This window comes from Lepidochelys olivacea, assembly GCF_965140295.1.
Source record: "Lepidochelys olivacea isolate rLepOli2 genome assembly, chromosome: 22".
Classification (NCBI taxonomy): domain Eukaryota; kingdom Metazoa; phylum Chordata; order Testudines; family Cheloniidae; genus Lepidochelys; species Lepidochelys olivacea.
Window position 1 is genome coordinate 7,187,695 of NC_140432.1, and position 19,581 is coordinate 7,207,275.

Consider the following 19,581-nt stretch of genomic DNA (forward strand, 5'->3'; position numbering starts at 1 on the left):
CCCAACGCATTGTTCCAGCAGCTCTTCCAAACAGGCAGATAACTAATGTGATAAAGTGGCCACACTCATCTGAGCAAAAAATGCCTTGTATGTTCCTGGAATCTTCACATTGCCCAGCAGTCACCAAAGGGACCCTGCTGGCCTTCCCTGCTGCATATGAGAGTCCAAGAGCAAGGTAGGGACACTTCCACGTTTGCCAACAGGTAGGCACAGCAGTCGCTGATACCATACGCAAAAACATACCATAACAGCCTCTTGAAAAGCCTGGAGGCTAAACAGAACTCCCAGTAGCCTGGGTACCCACAGCATGAGATGCATTTTCAGAACTTCTGCCCCGCTTAATGTCTGCTTTGAAAATGTTCCTGGTCTGAAGAGCATCCTGCACAGAATGCTCCAATTCCCTGCTACATGTCCCAGTAGATCCCCCCTTTGAAAATCACCCTGACAAAGGCTAGTAAACCAGATAACAGGGTGCAACTGAGCTCTCTCTACTGCATGGACAGCTGCCAAAAAATCTCTGCTTGTGGCACCTGATAAACTCTCCTACAGGAGGTCTAGGAACAATACAAGGAGAGATACGCAGGCCCTAGAAACACAGTCACCATGAGAGAAATGCTTTGAGACTTACAGGGTTAAATACACTAAAAGAGCTTTGATGACATTTTGTTTCAGGCAAGCAAGGCAAGAACACTTAGCGTCCCACTCCTGGCTGTGAGCTCATCCTGTCTCAGAAACGAAGCAACATTGGGCCAGGCCATTTCTTGGATGGATAGCCTCCAGGGACAGTTCAAGGTGCTGGTGATGCGCATGATATAAAAATGGAGGTAGGCAAGAAGTGCAATTCAGCATGTGTCCCTCTTCCCTATGCATCACTATCAGAATCAATGCTCCGGGATAGTATTGGAGGATAGCCCCACCCCATTGTTGTCATTTAACTCCCTGCAGCAGTTTCTCTCTGCAAAATAAAGGTATTAAACATGCTGTCCTGGACACATTTCTAGTGTAAATGTAAGATGGTTCTAAGTGAGGAGTTGCCACAGTTTCACATACATGAGCATCTCTAGAGATATAACACTACATCAGTAGCACCTGTGAATCCCATGATATGCTGCTCCATGAGTCTAGCTCTCTTCAACCCCTTCACTATCTGGCCTTTGTGAAAAAGATCCAGTCTGTGACTAGGGCTCCTAGCTGCTATGGCTATGCAAATAATAAATAATAAGAATGCTTACAGACCGCAACTGAAACCAGGGCTCCATTGTGTGGGGGCACTGTAAAACCACATATTTAAAGAGAATCCCTGCCCCAATGAGCTTCCAATCTAAATAGATAAAACAGATAAAGAATGGGTGAAAGGAATGATCACTACCCCCCTCCCCGCTGAGGCACGGGAATTAAGTGACTTGCCCAAGGTCACACAAAAACCTGTGGCAGAGCTCAGAAATAAACATAGATCTCTCTTCTTTCAGTCCAATGCCTCTCCCCACAAAACCAGCCCCTCTGACATAAAAGGAAGCAAATTTCTGTGATCTCAGCCATTGCCAGGATGTCCTGAGTTGTTGAGTAACCAGGGCAGAGGTTCTCGGGGTAGGGGTATAGGGCCCATAAGAGATCCATGAATATAGGCACACATATGTAAGGGAATCGGGGAGGTTCACTCAATGTGTTTAGATAGGCCCTGTAAAACTCATGTATGGTGGCACTAGATTATGAGCCAGTGCAGGGAGTGGGGAATGAACAATCTCCTGCATAGCTGGTCTGCGTGCACACTTGCACTGGTTATTCTTAGGCCTTGTCCACAAGCCTCATTGGTTTAACTTGAACTGGTTTTATACCATTTTAGTTAAACAGGCGCAACCCGCGCTTACTTCAGGTTAGTTTAAATCTGTTGCTAATTGACATTAGCTAAACCAAAATACGCCTGGTTTAAACCAAAATAAGTATGTCCATGAAGACTTTTGCTCCAGTTTAACTAAATCAGCTTAAAAATCACACCTTTAGTTCAAGTGGTGCAACATCCGTGTGTCAACAAACCCTTAAAGTGTAATGTTAAGCCACTGCAGCTTTGTTCACAAACACTCCTGTGTGTTTAAACCTGTCTTGCATCAGATTGCACCTGTAAATTGCTGTCTGTGCTCATCAAGCAGAATTTGGCCACTGTTTTTGTAATAAATCTGTGTTTTCCTAGGGAATGTGCCATTATCATTATGCTCTACACTCAGACACTCATGGCAATTGCAGGGGTAGGATTTACAAGACTCTTGTTTCCCTGCCACTTGAATTGCCAGGTAATCTCTATTAACTATAGCAATGTGGGGCCTATGACACTCAGCTGAGAAGTTTTAGTTCTATCCACCAAAGGGCAGTGCCTCCCAGTCCATACTCCCTGGTACACGTACGCACACGCACACAAGCTCAACGTATTGCATGTCCTGCATCTGTCTGTGACTCAAAGTATAAGTGCCAAAATATTAAGAGAACAGCTTTTCTCAGGGTTATCCCCGGTCTATCTGGGAGCAGAAAGTATAAGCAATGCTGTAAGAGAGCCTGTTCTTATAAGATTTCCAGCTCCAGTTCTGCGGACCCAGGAGATCCTGGTAGATCTGGCTATGTTATGGATAAGCATCTGAACTTTCAGTGGTGACTCAAGGGTCCATGAATTGTGTTTACCAACGTGTCTGTCCTGCACCTAACACAGTAGGGGCCTGATCCTGTTTTTGGGCTTTTGGGCACCACCACAATATATATAATTAGTAATAAATGTATTTGCCTCTTGTAAAAATTCAGATGTAGATTTTAAATGTCCCAGTGGTTGGATCTGCAATTCTTTTAATTGCAACAGAATTAGATCTCTGAACGTTTAGAGATTCACCCATCACTGAAAAACAATAACAAAAGAAAAATCGTTACTGTCCCTCATGGTAGACAAGAGTCAGGACTCACCTGGACAGAATATAAAGGAGAATTCTCATTAAGGGTGCTGAATGCAGACAGACCCTGTGGTTCTCTCTAGTTAAGTAGCCCTTAACTAAAGCTGAGCCAAGATTGGATTTTTTTGGTTTGTTGGCAATTTTGAAAAGACAGAAAAGAATTTGTTTGAGGTCAGGCTGAAAATGAAAAATTTTGAAATTTTCAGTGCATTCAAAAGTAAAAAGAAGATCATTTCAGGTTGAATGAAACTTTTTGTTTTGACAAAATCGAAGCATTTTATTGTGATTTTGACCCTTTTAAAATGTTCCTGAATGTTTTAAATTAACACTAAAGGAATCTGGAAATAAAGTTGTTTCAAACAAAAAACAAAATCAAAATGTTTTGTTTCAAAAATGTCAAAATGAAATATTTAGATTTTTGGGGAATGTTTTTGTTTACTTTTTGTTATGAAACAATTAGACAAAACCAACATAAATTCCCCAAATTTTCAGAGTTGCCAAATCTGCAATTTTCAACAAAAACATTTTTGGCTGATAAATTACTCCCAGCTCTACATTGAACCCAGTGTCATCCGGTGGGTCTCCATAAATCCTGGTCTGGATTTGGCAGTCAAGGAAGGGACTGCTGGCTGTACTGCTGCTGGAAGATCAGTGAGTCTGGAATGGTTGAAAAAAAGCATTTGTATAAAAACAACAAATCTCAATTCTACTTGATTGGCACTTTAATTAGGCCCACGTCCTTTGGCTACCACTGCAATCAGATTGGAGAAAAATGGAAAGATTATACACGGTTATATTTATCTCAAGATTACAAGATTTTTTAAAATTATTTTTAAAAATCCTTGTAAACATGGTGAAGGGTGCGATAATGTCTAGGCTTGGAGAAAGCACTGCTTTTTGATTAAAAAAACCTGAGCAGTCCTTGTGGCACCTTAGAGACTAACAAATTTATTTGGGCATAAGCTTTCATGGGCTAGAACCCACTTTATCAGATGTATGATAGCGGGTTCTAGCCCATGAAAGCTTATGCCCAAATAAATTTTAGTCTCTAAGGTGCCACAAGGACTCGTTTTTTGTTTTTTTTTGCTGATACAGACTAACATGGCTACCACTGAAACCTGCTTTTTGATTGTGGCACAAGACTTAATCTTATTATGTTAACAAGGAATTGCTATGTTAGAAAAATAGAGAAAAGTCCTCTCTCCCAAAAGTCTTGTCAATACCATGGCAAGGGTTCTGCAGCATGCAAGTTAGCCTTGAATGTAAGCGTTCCCGTGAAAAAGAAAGCAAATGTCCATGCTATTTTTATAAGGCGATTACCCTCTTTTCTTTCTTTTAGTACATTAATTTGTACGGAGGTCGTAACTCTGGCTAACAGTTACCAGCCGTGGGTGAATCGCAAGAGGTCTGATTCAGAAAAGCATTACTGGTAAATAATAAGACCAATGTACAATTGTTGGGATCTAGATCTAGTTATAGACTCACATTTAAAATGCTGAATGGAGGATTCTGATCAGGCAGAAATTTACACTCAGGTGGACATGATGATAAAAGGCCCAGTGTGAACATGACTAAGACCATGTCTGTACTACAGACTTCTGCCAGCTATGTCAGTCAGTGATCATACAGCTGTCTTATGCACCCATTCTGCTTTTTGGCCAGACTGCATCTGCCATGATGCACCAAACCCAGGGAGTCCTATAGTGTACCGCTTTATCAAGAGGAGTGAAAGTGTTGCATCATGGGAGAAGTAGTCTACCCAGAGAGCCTGGCCCATAGTGGAGAATGAGCACACAAAAACCTCTTTTCTGACCAGTTCTAATCATGGCTTTTTGAAGGGGAAGAAGCTGGCTCTCTTTTCTCCATACATTATGTGGGTCCTGGAGAACGGGGCATAAGAGCAAGACTTGGATAAATTGATAAGAACCATACTGGAGCAGTCACTCAGCATCAACAAAACCCAGAACCCAGTTTCTATAAAGCTGGGTTAATTGATTCCCTCTCCATTCATTTTCAATTTGCAGTTGCCTCTGGCCTGACCCCAGAAATGCAATAAGACAGTCTGTTCTGGCAAGATTTCCAGCTCAGGGTTGGCAGTCCCAAGAAGTTGGGAGGAGCTTCCAAGCTCCTAGATACTTAGCTGAACTCCCAGTCCCCCTGAGACTCACCACGCAGTTGTTCAGAAGTTTACTAGAGCATTTACTCTGAACGTTAGTGGTTGGGACATTTCACCTTGCCAACAGGATTTCATGGAAGAATTCTGGCACTTCCTGACTTGGACCTAGTTGGAAACATGGTGAAAGCAGCTTCCTAGTAATATTTCAGTACTTCTGTTCCAGGCTAGAACCAGGAAGAGTTTTGGTGTGCACGGATGTTCCCACAGCACATACGTACATACATGTGTGTGCATGCGCACGTGGGTGTACGTGCGCCCATGCATGACTGCGACCAATAATGATTCTTTACTATCTGTATGTAACAGTGACTAGGGGCACCAGTCAAAGATCAGGGCCACATTATGCTAGGTGCTGTACACATATATAGTAAAGAGACTGTCCCTTACAATCACCATTGGTAGGTCATAAGGAGGAAAAGTCGCATGTGGAAGGAAAAAGAGGTGCCTGGAATCAGTCCCTAATATAGGGTGACCAGATAGCAAGTGTAAAAAATTGGGACTGGAATGGGGGGATTATTGGATCCTATATAAGACAAAATCCCTAATATTGGAATGTCTGGTCACCCTACCCTAGTCCCACCCCCCAATCTTGAAGGCTCTGGAGAGTTTTGGAAAGTTGGAGCATCTGAGGAAATAAAGAGGAACCTTCTTGTGAGTAGTGAGTGAATTTCCAGCTCTTAACTAAGAGTTGTTTAATCAGGCCCAGGGAGAAGCAGTTTCTAAAATCATCCAATCAGGAAACAGAGGAAATACCCTGTAACCATGGTGGAGAATCATACAGTTCAAGTGGTGAATTCCAAGTATGGACTAATCGAATGAACATTCGCTTTCAACTGGATTGTGGCTTGTCCAGACTCAGAGGCTGAAGTCTGCTCTGTGAACTATTCGTTCCAGATAGTGAACAAACTAAAGACAATTCGTGAGCAAGAACTTAGGGACGTAGAATTGCCAGACTGGGTCAGGTCACTGGGCCATCTAGTCCAGTAACTTGTCTTCAGCAATGGCCAATACCAGCTGCTTCAGAGGAAGATGCTTCTTCTAGAAGTATGTGTGGGATTTGTCTGTTTGTGGCATGGCCTCCATGGCAAGTGGTAACCAGTTTCTGGGTGGTTGGATCCTTTGGGTTTTATAAGGGGACCATTTTCCCAGTTTGGATCCTGATCCAGGTTTGGCTTGGAAGTGCCTGCAAAGTATGAGACTGGATCTGGGCACGGATCCAACACTATGATTTTATCATGAGTCACACAATGTCTAGTGTTTATTTCAAAGCCCCAGTTCCTGGAGTCATGGGAATGTGTTACTAAACATAAGATAAGATTCTAAGAAAACGTCTAGCCCTGGTGTTGGTGGTAAAAAGTTTGAAAACCTGACCCAGCTGCCCCCTCAAGGCTCAGAAACTAGAAGAAAGATAAAAATAAGACAAAATGTATTATTTAAAAATCTTATGATTTCGTGCCAGTCTTGTGATTTTGGGGGGGGCCTCCCCGATACCTGATTTGTAAATGCTCAGGGTAAGCAATGTGGGGATCTCCTTTCTTGTTTATAAATCAAACCAAACTCCGCTCGTAGTGGAGTCCTTCGCTGTTCTTACTGGAATTCATTATGTGTGATCATGGAGGATTATTGGCTCCAAGGGGAATGCACAGTTGATACATTGCTCTGCCTCCCTAAGGGTCACAGACTGCTACCTTCAGCTCAGGGACTGTTTTAATGCCTGCAAAGGCAAACTGTAACTACTGTCATCTGGGGCTGATCAGTCACTGTCCCCCTCCTTCCCCAAAAGCCAGCAGTGCTGACTCAGCATTGCTGGTGTTGACAATGAGTTCCAAGGGGACAAATCAATGCAAAAAAGGTAGGCACAGGGATATGGAGTTTGGAAATATAGACAAAGCAGGGTCTTGCCACTGCACCTACCCATGTGGTTGCTTTTAATGGGGAAGCAGTGTAGACTAGTGGTTAGAGTGAAGGTATGGAGTCTGAACTCTGCCACAGACTCAATATTTAACCACAAGTAACTCCCTTCATTTCTTGGTGCCTCAGTTTACCCATCTGCACAACAGTGCAATCTAACTTGCCTCCCCGAAGTGGTTTGATACCTGATTGGTTAGTGTTTCTGAAGTGTTATGAAGCTCTCCAGAGGGTGAGAATCTGTAATAATTATACTGTATTTGGACGCTTAGGAGCCTCTGTGCATTGCGTTCAGTCTTTTCTTGTGTGATGAAAGGCAAGCATTTGAGTATCTGAAAATTGCTGTGGCCTGAGAGGAAAAAGCTCCATCCCCTGCCAGCACACCCTCTCCTCTGCCCCTCAGAATAGAAGCCCAGGCACAGGGAAGTCCTGCTTCTTGCATGTATAATTGTCAGCAATGGAGTCTTCCCCATGGCAAGAGAGCAGCATTACCCAATACTCCTTGGGTAGGCTTGGCATCTCTTAATTTACTACAAAACACCTCTCGTCTCAGGAGAGTCAAGGCGGTGTTTTATTATGTGCAATTAAACCATGCCCGTGATCCTACCTGGCCTTGTTATCTTTCCCCAGGACAATTATAGGCCATACTCCAGGAGGCGAAGTACTGGTGGTGCAGGTGAGGCGGGGGATAAGATGCTCAGGGGCATGTTTCTCTGCAAAGCTCCCACAGCACAGAGGAACCTGGTCACTTGGGTAAGTTCTCGGGCTACAACTACAAAGACGAATGTGATGCCAAGGAGGTTAACAGGTCTGGCTGCATGGGCAAAGCAGGTTCAATGAGGTAGATCAGGGGCCAGAGCCAGGACTTTTCCGAGCATGGCTCTCTCGAGTTAGGCTCCTACCTCACTGGACCAGTTTTCAGGGAGTCAGCTGCTCCCATTGAAATCACCACCTTTGTAAATCAGGCTATTTTGGCTTAGGCTCCAAATTCTGGAGTTAGGGGCTGTGAGCAAGCACCTGTCCCAGCCTGCTCTACAAATGCACCCCAACTCTGCAAGGAGGCCCTCACAGCTTCAGACAAGGGGGCTAGGATCTGGGACCATACAAAAATCAGGACCTCCTCCCCTTCCCCCCACCCGCCCCCCACAGTGTCAGGCCCACTATGCTTTTAAGATGACAACACACTCCAACTCAACACCAAGCATGCCCAGTGCACGAAACCATTGGGCTAAACTGGTAGAGCATGCTCAGCAGGTTGTGCCACCTTCATCTTGCCCAATCTGTCCCGCAAGGTGTAAATTTTTTCCTATGCATGATAGATTTTGTCCTAGCCTAGGTCACGTTAAGCAGAGCACCGATGGGTTTTAGTTAGTTTCAGTTACAGTCATTAAAACTTTTGACAGCGCATTAGAGCTCGGTTATTTATAGGAGGGCATGTTAATTTTATGGGATCACAGACCAAATGATTCAATGCTTGGCTTTACTGAAAGGAATAATTCAGGGGACTGAGTGCTCACTGACACAACAAGCACCTACTCTGTAACCTCCAGAAGAAAAAGCTCTTGAGTCACTCATGAGTACATATAGGTACAAAGATAGCAATAGAGAGACAGAGAATCCTGAGATGACTGGCTGGTCCATAGCCCATGACCCTTTGCATGACCGATGATCCTTTTTTCCTGGACAGTGCTATAAAAGGAGGTCAGACTAGATGATCAAATGGTCCCTTAAACTCTATGAAACTCTAAGACAAGGTATACTCTCTGCCACTGAGGAGCTGACTGGAAAGGACATTTCTGGACTCTGAAATAGCTTAAGTCTCACAATGAGAGCTGAGAAGCAGCGGCTGGGGCTCCAGAGTGCTGGTGCTCTGTGGCCTCCTGGGAGATGGCGACAGTAGTAGCTAAGGGAGTGTCTAAGGGTCTCAAGGTCCATTGAAGCACGCTGCAGCGGGGAAGGGGTTGTGCTTCTGAGTGCCCTGCCCATACCAGGCAACCAGGAAGCTGTATACCTCTGCAAGTGGTTGGGGCCTTGGTTCTCAATCACATCAGGAAGACAGCATCTCGGGCAGTATAGCCCCCCACTTAACTCAGAGAGGAAGGATGGGCTAGTGGTTAGGACACTAACATAGGACCTGGAAGACATGGGTCAGACATTGATTTCAATGGAAGTTAGGAGCCTAAACACCTCTGTGGATCTGGGCCTTAGTTTCCATCTGTAAAATGGGGATAACACCACTACCCTGCCTCACTGGGGTTCTGGGACGATTAATACATTAATAGATGGTGAGGTGCTCAGATACATAAGAACATAAGAACGGCCATACTGGGTCAGACCAAAGGTCCATCTAGCCCAGAATCCTGTCTTCAAGCAGTTGTCAATGCCAGGTGCCCCAGAGGGAATGAACAGAACAGGTAATCATCAAATGATCCATCCCCTGTTGTCCATTCCCAGCTTCTGTCAAACAGAGGCTAGGGACACCATTCCTCTTGGCTAATAGCCATTGATCGTCCTATCCTTCAGGAACTTATCTTGTTTTTTTTCGAACCCTGTTATAGTCTTGGCCTTCACAACATCCTCTGGCAAGGAGTTCCACAGGTTGACTGTGTGTTGTGTGAAAAAAATACTTCCTTTTGTTTGTTTTAAACCGCTGCCTATTAATTTCATTTGGTGACCCCTAGTTCTTGTGTTATGAGGAGTAAATAACACTTCCTTCTTTACTTTCTCCACACCAGTCATGATTTTATAGACCTCTATCATATCACAGAATCATAGAATATCAGGGTTGGAAGGGACCTCAGGAGGTCATCTAGTCCAACCCCCTGCTCAAAGCCCCCTTAGTCGTCTCTTTTCATAGCTGAAAAGTACCAGTCTTATTAATCTCTCCTCAAATGGCAGCTGTTCCATGCCCCTAATAATTTTTGTTGCCCTTTCCTGAACCTTTTCCAATTCAATATATCTTTTTTGAGATGTGGCGACCACATCTGCATGCAGTATTCAAGATGTGGGCGTACCATGGATTTATATAGAGGCATTAAGCTATTTTCTGTCTTATTATCTATCCCTTTCTTAATGATTCCCAACATTCTGTTTGCCTTTTTGACTGCCGCTGCACATTGAGTGGATGTTTTCAGAGAACTATCCACAATGACTCCAAGATCTCTTGCTTGAGTGGTAACAGCAAATTTAGACCCCATCATTTTATATGTAGTGTTGGGATTATGTTTTCCAAAGTGCATTACTTTGCATTTATCAACATTGAATTTCATCTGTCATTTTGTTGCCCACTCACTCAGTTTTGTGAGATCCTTTTGTAGCTCTTCACGGTCTGCCTAAGTCTTAACTATCTTGAGCAATTTTGTATCATCTGCAAATTTTACCACCTTACTATTTACCCCCTTTTCCAGATCATTTATGAATATATTGAAAAGGATCGGTCCCAGTACAGACCCCTGGGGGACACCACTATTTACCTCTCTCCATTCTGAAAACTGGCCATTTATTCCTACCCTTTGTTTCCTATCTTTTAACCAGTTACCAATCCACAAGAGGACCTTCCTGCTTATCCCAGGACAGCTTACTTTGCTTAAGAGCCTTTGGTGAGGGACCTTGTTAATAGCTTTCTGAAAATCTAAGTACACTATATCCACTGGATCCCCCTTGTCCACATGCTTGTTGACCCCCCTCAAAGAATTGTAGTAGATTGCTGAGGCATGATTTCCCTTCACAAAAACCATGTTGACTCTTCCCCAACAAATTATGTTCATCTATGTGTCTGACAATTTTGTTCTTTACTATAGTTTCAACCAGTTTGCCCAGTACTGAAGTCAGGCTTATCAGCCTCTAATTGCCGGGATCACCTCTGGAGCCCTTTTAAAAATTTGGTGTCACATTAGCTATCCTCCAGTCATTTGGTACAGAAGCTGATTTAAATTATAGGTTATAGACTACAATTAGCAATTCTGCAATTTCACATTTGAATTCCTTCAGACCTCTTTGGTGAATTCCATCTGGTTCTTGTGATTTATTTCTGTTTAGTTTATCAATTTGTTACAAAACCTCTTCTAATGACACCTCGATCTGGGACAGTTCCTCAGATTTATCACCTAAAAAGAATGGCTCAGGTTTGAGAATCTCCCTCACACCCTCAGCCGTGAAGACCGATGCAAAGAATTCATTTAGTTTCTCCGCAATGGCCTTATCGTCCTTGAGTGCTCCTTTAGCATCTCGATCATCCAATGGCCCCTCTGATTGTTTAGCAGGCTTCCTGCTTCTGATGTACTTAAAACATTTTTTTATTACTTTTTGAGTCTTTGGCTAGCTGTTCTTCAAATTCTTTTTTGGCCTTCCTAATTAAATGTTTACACTTCACTTGCCAGAGTTTATGCTCCTTTCTATTTTCCTCACTAGGATTTAACTTCCACTTTTAAAGGATGCCTTTTGGCTTCTCACTGGTTCTTTTACTTTGTTGTTTAGCCACGGTAGCACTCTTTTGGTTCTCTTACTATGTTTTTTAATTTGGGGTATACATTTTGCTCACATTGCAGAGGTACAAATGAGGGCACACAGTGCAAGGCAGTTAATATTCAGGCCCAGTTGTGCCAATTCTTAGTTCCCCCATCCCTTTCCTTGTGGCAGTGTTAGGGAGTGGAACATAGGCAGTGAGGTCTAGTGGTCAGAGCAGGAGTCAGTTAGCCACCTGCCAGAGCCAAAGGTCACAGCTGGAGTCAGAGGCAGATTAGAGCCAAGGGTCAAAACCAGGTTACCTGCAGTGAGGCAAGGAAGGAGCCGAGGTCAGTCAAGAGCTGGGGCTGAGGACAAGCTAGCAAAGACACTATCACAGCCATGGGCAAATGCTTTGAGCACTTACTGAATGACTGCTGCTGCTGATCTTAAGAGCAGGTCTGCTAATCCCCTCAGCCAACTGGACAGCTTGGTCTATCAGTTAGATTGCCTGGGCTTAGGTTAGCTGCTGGGCCCTTACTCCTGACAGGCAGCCCTGGACCTGCCTGGCATAAATTAGAGCAGCCTGAGGACGACCCTAACATATGCTTTGCAGAGCATTCCAGCTGCATTCCTCCCTCCCACCCCCACCTCATAACATATCCCCCACATCAGAGGATGGGGGCATGGCCAGTTTAGAATGCTAATGCCAGATCTACCCCAGCCAGCAGGGCCTCCTGCACAGGGGTGATCTCTGGACCTCCTTTCACTATCTCCAAGACTCCTTTGTACTTCCAGAGCTGTGAGAAGGGGCCTCAGCATAACTGAGGATCAAGGCCCAGATCCTCAAAGCACTTTCCAAACCGGAACTAAGTTTTGCATTCTACAGTCCTTCTCCCTGGATCATTGCCTTCCCATCCTTTCTCCTGGAATCAATGCAGCATTGTGGGATTTTTCTAAGACCTGATTTCCTGGCAAATGTGACCCATCCATACTGAAGTCATCAGGGTGATACAAAAGGGATAAGACTTAAAGAAAGCTCAGAGATTGGCGCAATTCTTTTTGCAGCAGCAGCAAAACCCAGAAGTGGTTCGCGTGTAGCGTATTGGTTCCTTCTCCGAGATCACTGGTGTGTCCTCGGGGAAGGGGAGTTTGTCCTTTAGTGCCATCCCTCTGTCTTTGCTTCTGGCCTTCCCTGCATCTTTTTCTCTGTCCCCTTCTCTGCACCCATCTCCCTTTCCCATCACTTAGCTAAGCCAGACAGCAACACCTAACAGCAACAGCGCTGAACAGATCTGTCCTCAGCCAGGGAATGCTGCTGGCTCTGCGTTCTCTTGAAACTGAAGATGGTAAAGGACAAGACAAATGCAAAAGGGCATTCTATTAATAACTCACGTGGATGAGAGCTCATTTAACATAAAGGTGAGCTACAATACATTGCAGATTGACACTGGCCTTGCGTCACCATCTAATGAACCTCACTTCAATGGCCTCTTGCCTCCACCAAATGGCAAGTGCAGCAGGGAGAGAGCTGAGCTCAGAATAACCCAGGGGGAAATGATTCCAGGAGTTTTCAAAAGGATGAGTTGGCATTTGGCCAGGACCGGAGTGGGGTCTATAGTAAAACCAAATGCTTCCCAGCTGTCATGGATGATGGGGGTAACATCTCCACTCTGGTAAAACCAACTAAGCCCTCTGGTCAATGTCTCATCCAACAGAGAGCACCACCTAGCATCAAGTTGAGGCTTTGCTTTGATACTGACACTTACTGAATGGCCAATGGCTCTTTTCCTGCAGTACCTGGGTTTCCTGTGGGCTCTTCCAGGCTTAGACAAGCTGCTTGGCTCGTGAGACAGGCTGAGATCCCAGCCCAAGGTGGTGTTGCTGTGGGCATTTAAATAACTGTTTCCTGTGCTTTCCCTCTGGTTCAAGTTGTTTTTCTGAGCTGTCTGGGTGCCTGGTTGTGTGAAGGGTTTACTCATTATTTATTTCCCTGTAAAGTACTTTGAGACCCTTTGTATGAAAGATGCTATAGAAAAAAGGAATTGAATTGGAATTGTGAAGTTCTGAGTGTGAAGCCCTCTTGGCAAAAGAACATGAAGGAGAGACAGAATGAGAGAGGGTAAAGCAAATGTCACATATGCAAAGCAAGGATCACACACCAGCTTCTCTGTCTCAGTTTAGGGCCTGATCCAAAGACCCATTGAAATCAAAGGGACTCTTTGTGTTGACTTTCATGTCCTTAATGGTTTTGAAATTCCCAGTTGCACTGCTGTCAGGGTGGGTATGTTTGCTAGGGGTAATCAGAAACTCTCCCATCTATTTTCTGTTTCTAGAAAACAGCATGTTCTCTGACTGGTCCCTAGTCCTCTCTGTCATGCCACTGGCTAGGGGAAGTCCAATACTGGCATAGTAGGTGTAGGTTGCAGGTTAGAATGTAGGTTTATCGGTGGAGACCCAGGACTGGAATAGCAGGGGTATGTCAAGTTTGGATCAAGGTGCATTAGCAGAGCTGGGGGTGGAGGGTCAGGATTGGTCAGTGGGGGGAGCCCCACTGGGAAACAGAGGGTTGACCTGCCTTAGCTGCATTATTGGGGCTTTGGGGGACTTAATCTGCCCACTTGATCACTGTGACAGCAGGGTCCAGTACCCAGGGCTGCCCATTTTTTGGCATCAGGAATGAGAGACACTTCAGGTTTGTTTTGAATGAGCCCAGGTTCCCTGAGTGGTTCAGCAGCTCTTCAGCCTTTTGATGGCTCCCTGGGAGTGGAGTTTCTATGTGCCTCAGGGGTGGGGGCCTGAAAGCTTTCCCTTTCCTTCCCCAGCTACTTCCGGGTGGCTGCAGGCGGCCCTGTACAGTGCAGCTTCCCCACCCAGCTCTCTCCAATGCAGTGACTCTCCTCTCTTGCCTGCCAGCAGCCTGATCTGACAGTCGGCGGTGGGGTAGGAATAGCAGCATGGGTGGGGCAGGGGGGAAGCAGGAGCCATTTAATACACTTGGGAAAACAGCCCATGGAAATTAGCCCACCAGCTGATGCTTGGCTGGTGTCTGATGGTCCTGTTACAGCTGCGATTCTGGTGGGCAATGTGCATGGCCACAGAGGAGAACTCTGCAAATTCAGCTCTGAACTGTTGGCCAGCCCTCTTTCTTTCCATCAGAATCCAGGCAACAGGGGCCCAGACCTATGGAGCCCTGGCACACACCTAGGAAATCAGGTGCAATTCATTCCACCCTGCTCCCTGTGGACTCACAGGGAAAGGCAATTACCAGCCCTTTATCACTCATTTCATTTCTCCCCCCGCCCCCTCCCCGGGCAAGGCTGTTTCTGGGCTATTTTCTCCACTGCAGGCTGTGGCTGAGCACTTCTGGGAGCAGCATTTAGCAGAACCAGGCAGCAGGCCCAGTGTTAACTCCAAAGACGGCTCTGAAATAGACTTATTATGCCAGGAGAATGTGTGTGCTCAGGGTTAATTGTAACCGAGGCCAGGAGCAGCCATTCCTTTTCATACACAATCAGGCCTCAGAGAGGGGATGAGGAGCTGCTGGGCTATTGCATGTCATTATCCTAGGGCTGGGGGAGGGGGGAGGAAGGAGCCAGACTCTAGGAAGCTGCTGTTTGTTATTTTCTGTTTTTAGAAAGATTCCATGGCTGAAATCAGCAAAAACTAGGGTAGCAGCTGGGAGGCATGGGGCTGCTGTCCTTCCTGCCCCCCTGATGCTTTCTCAGCCAATCTCCCCCTTTTCCTAGCCTCCCACTGTCCTGCTGAGTAAAGGTGGAAGACGGTAAAGGGGTCCAGACGGCACCAGAGATTCTGGATGCCTCTCTGAGCATCTTGGGCTGGAAACCAGGCTCCCTCATTAGATGTAGGGCTGGATTGTGCCCATTAACAATAGTAATACCTAGCTGCTATTTAGTGCTTTTCATCCCGTCTTCAACATGCTTTACAAAGGAGGTCAGTGTCATTATCCCTGTTTTACAGATGGGGAAACTGAGGCACAGAGGAAGTGGTTTGCCAAAAGTCACCCAGCAAAATAAATAGCACAGGTGGGAATTGAACCCATGTATTCTGAGTTCCAGGCTGTCATAAATATAAAGGGAAGGGTAAACCCCTTTGAAATCCCTCCTGGCCAGGGGAAAGCTCCTCTCACCTGTAAAGGGTTAAGAAGCTAAAGGTAACCTCGCTGGCACCTGACCAAAATGACCAATGAGGAGACAAGATACTTTCAAAAGCTGGGAGGAGGGAGAGAAACAAAGGGTCTGGGTCTCTCTGTATGCTGCTCTTGCCAGGGACAGAACAGGAATGGAGTCTTAGAACTTTTAGTAAGTAATCTAGCTAGGTATGTGTTAGATTATGATTTCTTTAAATGGCTGAGAAAAGAATTGTGCTGAATAGAATAACTATTTCTGTCTGTGTATCTTTTCTGTAACTTAAGGTTTTGCCTAGAGGGGTTCTCTATGTTTTTGAATCTAATTACCCTGTAAGATATCTACCATCCTGATTTTACAGGGGGGATTTCTTTATTTCTATTTACTTCTATTTTTTATTAAAAGTCTTCTTGTAAAAAACTGAATGCTTTTTCATTGTTCTCAGATCCAAGGGTTTGGGTCTGTGGTCACCTATGCAAATTGGTGAGGCTTTTTATCCAACATTTCCCAGGAAAGGGGGGTGCAAGTGTTGGGAGGATTGTTCATTGTTCTTAAGATCCAAGGGTCTGGGTCTGGGTCTGGGTCTGTAGTCACCTAGGCAAATTGGTGAGGCTTTTTACCAAACCTTGTCCAGGAAGTGGGGTGCAAGGTTTTGGGGAGTATTTTGGGGGGAAAGATGCGTCCAAACAGCTCTTCCCCAGTAACCAGTATTAGTTTGGTGGTGGTAGCGGCCAGTCCAAGGACAACGGGGGGAATATTTTGTACCTTGGGGAAGTTTTGACCTAAGCTGGTAAAGATAAGCTTAGGAGGTTTTTTCATGCAGGTCCCCACATCTGTACCCTAGAGTTCAGAGTGGGGGAGGAACCTTTACACAGGCCAATGCCCTAGTCCATACTGACTCAGTTATGCACTTGCCCCTCTGGGAGGGCAAGTCCTGTCCCTAGGGAGAACAGCCCTCTCCCCAACTCCATACATAGGAGCAGCATGTCCTCACTTCCGTTGTTAGGCAGCTCTGCTGGTCAGTGTGTGTGAGGGGGCAGGATTGTAGGTTCCCCATTTCCCTTGCGAGTGGCTCATACACTAAGGAGCCCTAACCAGGAGTAATCTGAGTGCTCAGGACTGCAGCATGTTTATCTCCTGCGCAGGAGTGCAAATAGGTAGGGTGGAATGCGCTGCTGTACCTCTCCCAAGTCATTGTAAGTCTGCCCAGTGCAGCGCCTGATCCACATGCACAAACCCCATTGACAGAAGATGTGTGTAAGTCCATTGGTCCTATTAACATTTTCACACTGGCTTCTCTAAGGCCTCAGGGAATCACCTGACCATGATATACATGGATGATAGAGGTGTGAAGGTCTGATTGCCCCATAAATGAGTCTCTGAGGCAAAACCAAGGATCTCACAGGAAATGGAAATGCAAATCCCACTATCAGTGGGTTTATCCAGGCTGTCCCAGATTCTGAGACACTTGGCTTTATCTGGGACTCCGTGCAATCCCTGTACAATGTTATCACCTGCTAAAAGCCAGCAATATGTTGAGCACAGCAAAAGTGGATGGGAGCTGGACTCATGGATCCAGCACAGCAGATGGCTAGTGGTGTTTAGCAGCTATACAGAATCATATTCATCATGTTTTCAGGTGTCAGCTGTTCCTTGCCACCTACTGCTTCTTGCACTGGTGACAAGTGAACTGTCTAGCGGGGGTCAGATTCAATTTTGCTTCTGCAAAATGCTTACAAGACAGTTATCTATCCATCCCCATACACACTCCTCTATTTATCCATCTGTCCATCCAAGCTGGCTGAATAGCAAAATAAACTTTAATTCACAAATATTTTTGTGAATAAACATACAAATGTGGGTTTGCTCTGATTTGGAGGTCAGTCTAGATGATTTAATGAACCATTTGATCTTAAAATCTGTGAATCTATCAATGATGAGGTTTTATTATTCCTTATTGGGAATATTTGGACAGTCATTGGGCATTAAAGTGATCACAACCTCTGCAAGTTTAATGAATTTTTTAGCACAAAATCAAGACCAGAAAGTGCATTAGTCCCTATTTGTTCTCCTGTTTACATTTCCTCAGCCAATTAGGGAGCAGAAATAACACCATGTGAATGTAGGTGACCAATCACATAATCCCATTAGTGACTAGCAAATAGTCATAGTGAACAGCAACAATGTAGGGGCTGTAACTGTTGGTTGAGTGCAACCCCGTAATGGGCCCAGCCACTGAAACCAGAACTGGCTCATAAGCCAAATTCACACTGAGTATTCTGTTAAAAGAATAGTTTGACTCTCTCTAGTTACTGCCAACTGAAATAATAGTGTATGGGCCTGGTTCCCGCCTAGTGCCTTGCGCCTGTGCAAAGTAAGCATGAAACTACTTTTGTGATTTGGCAATTCACTTCAGAGAATAGCTATGAGAATGGTCAGAGGAATGGGAACCATGACATCGCGAATGACTCCAGGAGCTCCATCACCTTAGCTTAACAAACAGAAGGTTAGGGGTTACGTGGTCACAGTGTATAAGTACATACATGGGGAACAGAAATTTGACATAGGGCTCTTCAGTCTAGAAAAGCATAGCAAAGATCCAATGATTAGAAAACTGAGACTAATTAAGACACAATTTTTAACAATGAGGGTAATTAACAAGTGAAACAATTTACCAAGGGACTCTCCATCACTTCCAGTTTTTATATCAAAACTGGATGTGCTCTCATTCAAACAGGAATTAACTCAAGGATGTTCTCTTGCTGGTGTTATATAGGTGGTCAGATTAGATGATCACAATGGTCCCTTCCAGATTTATAATGAATGAATTCGCCTCCATGGGCCTCAGTTTGCCCATCTGTAAAGCAGGGATAATGCTATTTAGTTAATCTCCTTTACAAAGCACTTTGAGATTTATGGATGAAACTTGCTTTTTATTATTACTATTATTGGACCCTAAGGTTCTTTGGCTTTAGCAGATTTGCAGGAGTACAGATGGAAGAAACTAAAAAAAGGACCTGGGGACAGATTTTCAAAGGTATTTAGGTGTCTAAAGATGCAGATAGGCACCTACTTGGATTTTTGAAAGCACCTAGGCACCTAACTCCTATTTGTTTCAATGGGAGTTAGGCACATTTGAAAACCCCAGTAAGTTGCCTGTCTGCATCTTTAGGTGCATAAATACCTTTGAAAAATATTGCCCTTGACCCATTAATATTGAACAATGAGGTTTTCCCTTATAATAGAAAAGGGAATGTAATGAAAAAGAAGGATCAGGTTAGAAGTGCAAATTCCCAACCAGTCCTACCTCCTTGCTGGTTTTCTCTGTTGTTCTTTTAAAGGCTTTGTCCACATTAAACTGGCAGCATAATTCCATTGGCATGGGCCACTTCATCTCTTCCACTGTACCTGCTACCATACCCCTTTCCTGCTATTCCCTTTGATGACTTCTCTTCAGCTGTTGCAGAGAAGAAATGCTGGTATCAGCAAACAGATGGTGGCTGAGGCATGTAGCATAAAATATATTTATCAAGGCAAACAGCTGTAGCCCATTTCATTCTGAAGATTTCTATTAAAAGTTCTCTGGAGCTACAAGCTGCTCCGACTTTGCAGTTGGAATAAAGCTGAGGGACAAATGGCTTTTTTCAGACCATTTCTTTCCTCTCCCGTAGCTCCTTTTTTGAAGGCACAAGGAAAGAACAGACTGGCTCTGTTCACAATGCTGAGGCTGACTCTGATGTAGTTGAGGAAGGGGGAGTATGGCATTTGAAATGCTGGTGGTAACACAGTATCGGCCAGTGGCCCACTAGTATGCATGATGGTATTCTGACTGGCTGATTTTCAATGGGCATGGATAACCTTGCTCTTATGGTGGGATCATTCCCACCTATGCCTGCTACATCCCTTATCACACATGCTGTCCAACCACATTCAGTCTTAGGTTAAAGATGGCTTCCACCCAGTGCTTAATTTGTGC

The 19,581-nt window shown here is 44.7% G+C and overlaps 1 protein-coding gene across 1 annotated transcript in view; it reads right to left on the minus strand.

Moving 5' to 3' along the window:
• The window catches only part of KIRREL3 (kirre like nephrin family adhesion molecule 3), a 759,605-nt gene extending 740,587 nt beyond the window's left edge, over positions 1-19,018 (minus strand). The window contains exon 1 of the mRNA XM_084611890.1: positions 18,913-19,018. The gene's annotated coding sequence lies outside the window, so the exon portion shown is untranslated. The remainder of the gene's footprint in view (positions 1-18,912) is intronic.
• Positions 19,019-19,581: the final 563 nt, after the last annotated feature.